The sequence below is a fragment of the Oncorhynchus kisutch genome, linkage group LG20, assembly GCF_002021735.2.
Source record: "Oncorhynchus kisutch isolate 150728-3 linkage group LG20, Okis_V2, whole genome shotgun sequence".
NCBI classification, from domain to species: Eukaryota; Metazoa; Chordata; class Actinopteri; order Salmoniformes; family Salmonidae; genus Oncorhynchus; species Oncorhynchus kisutch.
The window spans coordinates 19,504,043-19,510,540 of NC_034193.2; positions in this window are offsets into that span (position 1 = coordinate 19,504,043).

Here is a 6,498-nt window from a genome sequence, read left to right on the forward strand (position 1 = left end):
AGTAATGTCATACTTTCCAGGTCCATACCCAAACATACCCGAACTACTAATTTTGAAAATTACTCTCTCCAGAAATAAGTCACTCACGGTTGCCGCCTGCTACCGACCCCCCTCAGCTCCCAGCTGTGCCCTGGACACCATTTGTGAATTGATCGCCCCCCATCTAGCTTCAGAGTTTGTTCTGTTAGGTGACCTAAACTGGGATATGCTTAACACCCCGCCAGTCCTACAATCTAAGCTAGATGCCCTCAATCTCACACAAATCATCAAGGAACCCACCAGGTACAACCCTAACTCTGTAAACAAGGGCACCCTCATAGACGTCATCCTGACCAACTGGCCCTCCAAATACACCTCCGCTGTCTTCAACCAGGATCTCAGCGATCACTGCCTCATTGCCTGTATCCGCTACGGAGCCGCAGTCAAACGACCACCCCTCATCACTGTCAAACGCTCCCTAAAACACTTCTGTGAGCAGGCCTTTCTAATCGACCTGGCCCGGGTATCCTGGAAGGACAGTGACCTTATCCCGTCAGTTGAGGATGCCTGGTCATTCTTTAAAAGTAACTTCCTCACCATTTTAGATAAGCATGCTCCGTTCGAAAAATGCAGAACTAAGAACAGATACAGCCCTTGGTTCACCCCAGACCTGACTGCCCTCGACCAGCACAAAAACATCCTGTGGCGGACTGCAATAGCATCAAATAGTCCCCGTGATATGCAACTGTTCAGGGAAGTCCGGAACCAATACACGCAGTCAGTCAGGAAAGCTAAGGCCAGCGTCTTCAGGCAGAAGTTTGCATCCTGTAGCTCCAACTCCAAAAAGTTCTGGGACACTGTGAAGTCCATAGAGAACAAGAGCACCTCCTCCCAGCTGCCCACTGCACTGAGGCTAGGTAACACGGTCACCACTGATAAATCCATGATTATCGAAAACTTCAATAAGCATTTCTCAACGGCTGGCCATGCCTTCCGCCTGGCTACTTCAACCTCGGCCAACAGCTCCGCCCCCCCCGCAGCTCCTCGCCCAAGCCTCTCCAGGTTCTCCTTTACCCAAATCCAGATAGCAGATGTTCTGAAAGAGCTGCAAAACCTGGACCCGTACAAATCAGCTGGGCTTGACAATCTGGACCCTCTATTTCTGAAACTATCTGCCACCATTGTCGCAACCCCTATTACCAGCCTGTTCAACCTCTCTTTCATATCGTCTGAGATCCCCAAGGATTGGAAAGCTGCCGCAGTCATCCCCCTCTTCAAAGGGGGAGACACCCTGGACCCAAACTGTTACAGACCTATATCCATCCTGCCCTGCCTATCTAAGGTCTTCGAAAGCCAAGTCAACAAACAGGTCACTGACCATCTCGAATCCCACCGTACCTTCTCCGCTGTGCAATCTGGTTTCCGAGCCGGTCATGGGTGCACCTCAGCCACACTCAAGGTACTAAACGACATCATAACCGCCATCGATAAAAGACAGTACTGTGCAGCCGTCTTCATCGACCTTGCCAAGGCTTTCGACTCTGTCAATCACCATATTCTTATCGGCAGACTCAGTAGCCTCGGTTTTTCGGATGACTGCCTTGCCTGGTTCACCAATTACTTTGCAGACAGAGTTCAGTGTGTCAAATCGGAGGGCATGCTGTCCGGTCCTCTGGCAGTCTCTATGGGGGTGCCACAGGGTTCAATTCTCGGGCCGAGTCTTTTCTCTGTGTATATTAATGATGTTGCTCTTGCTGCGGGCGACTCCCTGATCCACCTCTACGCAGACGACACCATTCTATATACTTTCGGCCCGTCTTTGGACACTGTGCTATCTAACCTCCAAACAAGCTTCAATGCCATACAACACTCCTTCCGTGGCCTCCAACTGCTCTTAAATGCTAGTAAAACCAAATGCATGCTTTTCAACCGGTCGCTGCCTGCACCCGCATGCCCGACTAGCATCACCACCCTGGATGGTTCCGACCTAGAATATGTGGACGTCTATAAGTACCTAGGTGTCTGGCTAGACTGCAAACTCTCCTTCCAGACTCATATCAAACATCTCCAATCGAAAATCAAATCAAGAGTCGGCTTTCTATTCCGCAACAAAGCCTCCTTCACTCACGCTGCCAAGCTTACCCTAGTAAAACTGACTATCCTACCGATCCTCGACTTCGGCGATGTCATCTACAAAATGGCTTCCAACACTCTACTCAGCAAACTGGATGCAGTCTATCACAGTGCCATCCGTTTTGTCACTAAAGCACCTTATACCACCCACCACTGCGACCTGTATGCTCTAGTCGGCTGGCCCTCGCTACATATTCGTCGCCAGACCCACTGGCTCCAGGTCATCTACAAGTCCATGCTAGGTAAAGCTCCGCCTTATCTCAGCTCACTGGTCACGATGGCAACACCCATCCGTAGCACGCGCTCCAGCAGGTGTATCTCACTGATCATCCCTAAAGCCAACACCTCATTTGGCCGCCTTTCGTTCCAGTACTCTGCTGCCTGTGACTGGAACGAATTGCAAAAATCGCTGAAGTTGGAGACTTTTATCTCCCTCACCAACTTCAAACATCAGCTATCTGAGCAGCTAACCGATCGCTGCAGCTGTACATAGTCTATTGGTAAATAGCCCACCCTTTTTCACCTACCTCATCCCCATACTGTTTTTATTTATTTACTTTTCTGCTCTTTTGCACACCAATATCTCTACCTGTACATGACCATCTGATCATTCATCACTCCAGTGTTAATCTGCAAAATTGTAATTATTTGCCTACCTCATGCCTTTTGCACACATTGTATATAGACTCCCCCTTTGTTTTCTACTGTGTTATTGACTTGTTAATTGTTTACTCCATGTGTAACTCTTTGTTGTCTGCTCACACTGCTATGCTTTATCTTGGCCAGGTCGCAGTTGCAAATGAGAACTTGTTCTCAACTAGCCTACCTGGTTAAATAAAGGTGAAATAAATAAACAAATTTAAAAAATGTATCTCACCAGAGAAGGCATCCGAGCGAGCGAAACAGCGCTCCTCTGTCTCTGTATGTGTAGGCCATATATCTGACGCTGTCTGGTCATAAAGAGTATGACATTGTTGCCACCCATAGCATTGAATGCAACGGAAGCCAGCGTGCGTTTGGCCTCCCTTGATAATAAAAGTTTAAAATAATAGTCAATCAGCGTTGAGCTAAACTGAGTGAGCTCAACTGTGAATGGTCCTGGCGCACCCAAAAAAAGTGTCAAAGGAAGCCAGTTTGGATTTGGCTTCACTCCCATCACATCGAGAGTGTACGTCACTGACAGAAACTTGTTGTGGATCTCGATGTGTTGTCGTCTTCCGGAGGCTAGCTAGCCAAAATTGTCCCTTTCCTAAATTAGCTATGGATGGAGATAGGGATTTGGACTTGTGGTTTTACTTAATTCTCTTTACTGGCCAATGATTATAATGGCGATTCTGAGAAGATGTATGTTCAATATGTTGCTAAATGTAGAAGGCTAATGTTAACTAGCTAAAGTTTCCCATTAAAGGAAGTTAGGCTAGCAAGCCAGCTTTTTAGTCAGTTAGCCTAGGACCATAAAAAATGTAAGTGTGTAATTTATGACAGAGTGATAGATTGTTTCTTCAACATGAAAGAGAGGAGGATGGCATTGGCGTGAGTCAACATGTTTTTTCTACTTGCACAAACGCACATGCACGAACAAACACACACATACACACAGAAATCAGAACCATGGACAGCCACATCATATGTATCTTAAGTTGATTGGGCTAAATAGTTTTTGGTATATTTTAGTTGTCACTGTAAGCATAGGTGATTTGATGATGTTGAAATGTTGAAGTTTAAATGGTGCTGGAATAGTGGAGGCAGCTCCCGTTTTCTTTGCGACTTGCAGTAACTCTATGTGGTTCTAAATCAATAGTTGTTTAGTCGGAAACATTAACTTGGTTGAACATGCTGTAGGTCATGTAACTGTTTGTTACATGCAGAATGCTTTGTGGACCTCACTTGACAGAGGATGCTTTCCAGTTTTGTGATGAAACACAGGTGTGGTTGAATTTATTCTGCCACTGTGTCATCTCATTGACTCAGCCTTAGGCCTATTTATCACGGTCTCAAGGCATATGAACTAACAGGTTATAGAGCAAACAACACAATTATCACAACACATAGGTTGTAATATGACTTTTTTTCTGGCTTCCCCAGTGATTTTACCCACTGCTGTCCAGTTAATTGGAACACAAAGCACAGCGAGGTCGATGGGAGAGAGTGGTGGAGAAGGGGGTTGCTGTCTATCTCAGCCAGCACTCCGCCTTCACTGCACACTGGAAATTGACTGGGGAACCAGCAAGCGAGACCGACAGACTGTCACTGGGAAAATGAACTGTCACCTCTCATTTCTCAAACTCCTGGCAGCATCGAATTGGCCCGCTTTGAACCATGTGACGCAACACTGATTGAGTTCTGCTGTCTCCATTTGGAACAATACAACTGTTTTTTTTAAATGAATGGAAAGAGGCCCTGCAGCCGAATGAGGGTGGATGTTCTGTGACAGCATTTTAGCCTTATTCTACTCGACCTGCCATGGTTACAATCGTCCCATTTCACCACCCCTCATTATTTCCATAGCGCTGCTTCGTTACTCTGCTTTTCTCCCGTTCCTGTTTTTCTTACGCCAAACAGCCATGGTGAACTGACAGGCACACCGTGGCAAACTATTAGGGTGGCCATTTGGATCCTGGAGGCAATTCCAGAAAGTATCAAGACGTTAACCCTGGCCCAGCCACTTGTCCCTCCTGGTTAGCCTGCATATAGGGTCGAGAATGGATGCAGTTGCTGGAGCACTCATGAGGGGTTGGCCTGCAAGTTGGCTTGGGGGTGCAGATATGAATGAGCCTCCCAAGGAGGGGGATGATTTTTGGAGACACTTACCTTGGCTCAAATGAACCCCTGTCACAACAAAGGAATCACGCGGAAAGCGGGACATGTGCCATTATCTTTGAGGCCTACTGAACACCTGTAAGAAGCTTTTATCCTGGTTCGAAAATGTTTAGGATACCACCCTGATTTCTGCCTCGATAATCAACAAAAGGGATCTCTCTGTGCTGCCCCTGAACTCCCCAATCCCCAACCCCCTAACCCATGAATACTGTATCCAGTTCAGATCCTTTGAAGCCTGCTGTCCCTGCCTTGAAGCCTGCTGTCCCTGCCTTGAAGCCTGCTGTCCCTGCCTTGAAGCTTGGTGTCCCTGCAGTGTGACGTGCCACAGTGGAACCAGAGACCAAGGAAGTGAGCCAGGCATTCAACTTGTAAAAGAGCTTGCAACAACTGCAACCAGCATGGGGCTCACTATTCATCTCTTTGGTGTCAGAAAATGTTACAGTGAAGAGATAACGATGTTTAAAAAATATGACTAAATGTTGACTTGTTGCTATGTATTATTGCTCTTTGTGTTTCAGCTTGCATTCATGCTATAGCTTACGCCATTACCTTTGTGCCTAGTAGTATTCTCTGCCTGCGTTTCTGCCTTTTGCATCTCTGTGTTTATTGCATGTTAAATCCCTGGCCCTGCTTGTTTTACGTTCTCCAGTTAGAGCTGTAGTGCCACACTGACAGGCTGGTGAAAAAACATCCTCCATCTCCCTGGTTGAACATCTGTCTCCATGGTGCTGGCTCCTCCATTGCTGGCTGTGACGCAGGTGGAGAGCCCCGGTGGGAGGTCTGAGGTATTACCAAGCGAGAGGACAGGAATCACACCTCTGGGTTCAAGTCCTGCACTTAGTCCCTTCCCTGTTTTTGTTGGACCTGTCAGCCGTCACTATATCTACCGCCATCACCTCCCAAGGCCCCATTGTGACTGTCAGGGTAGAGAAAAGATACATGGCAACTAACCTGACATATTCTCTTTGGTGACGCTCAGTGTAAAGTTTAAAGTGAAACGATGATTGGTTGAAAATCTATCAATTATTGACGCCAATTGCTAGAAGAGAACATAAAACCTCATTCAGATGTATTTCAAATCATCATGGCTTGCCTGATGACTGTTTGTTTCAAACAGTCTAATTGGGCAAATGGGAGGAAGAGAGTCAGCTTCAAAAAGAGACAACGAGGGAGGAGAGGACCACATGGGTTGTGGCAGGAGGCAATGAGGCAGATAGGTCTTTTAATGGAATGATCATCATCTAGCACCAGTTCCCTCTTTGTTAATAATTCATGGTAAAAAAAATGTAAGGAACTATGATGACACTACAATTGTCTAATAAGCCATACAATATGTAGATGAAAAAATATCCCCTGCCGCTTTTTAGCCTTGAATATTAAAAGCAAAGAAAAGGAAGAGAGGGAGACCTTCAGTTGACTCGTCAAAGCCATTCTGGTGTCCTGACAGATTGACTAGAGGCCTTTGTGAATCCATTTGTGGGTGAACTTTGAATGAACCTCAGCTTTGGGGGAGAGGGCACTGACAGGCCAGTGCCTCTGGGGCAGGAACTGTGCAAACCTAACACT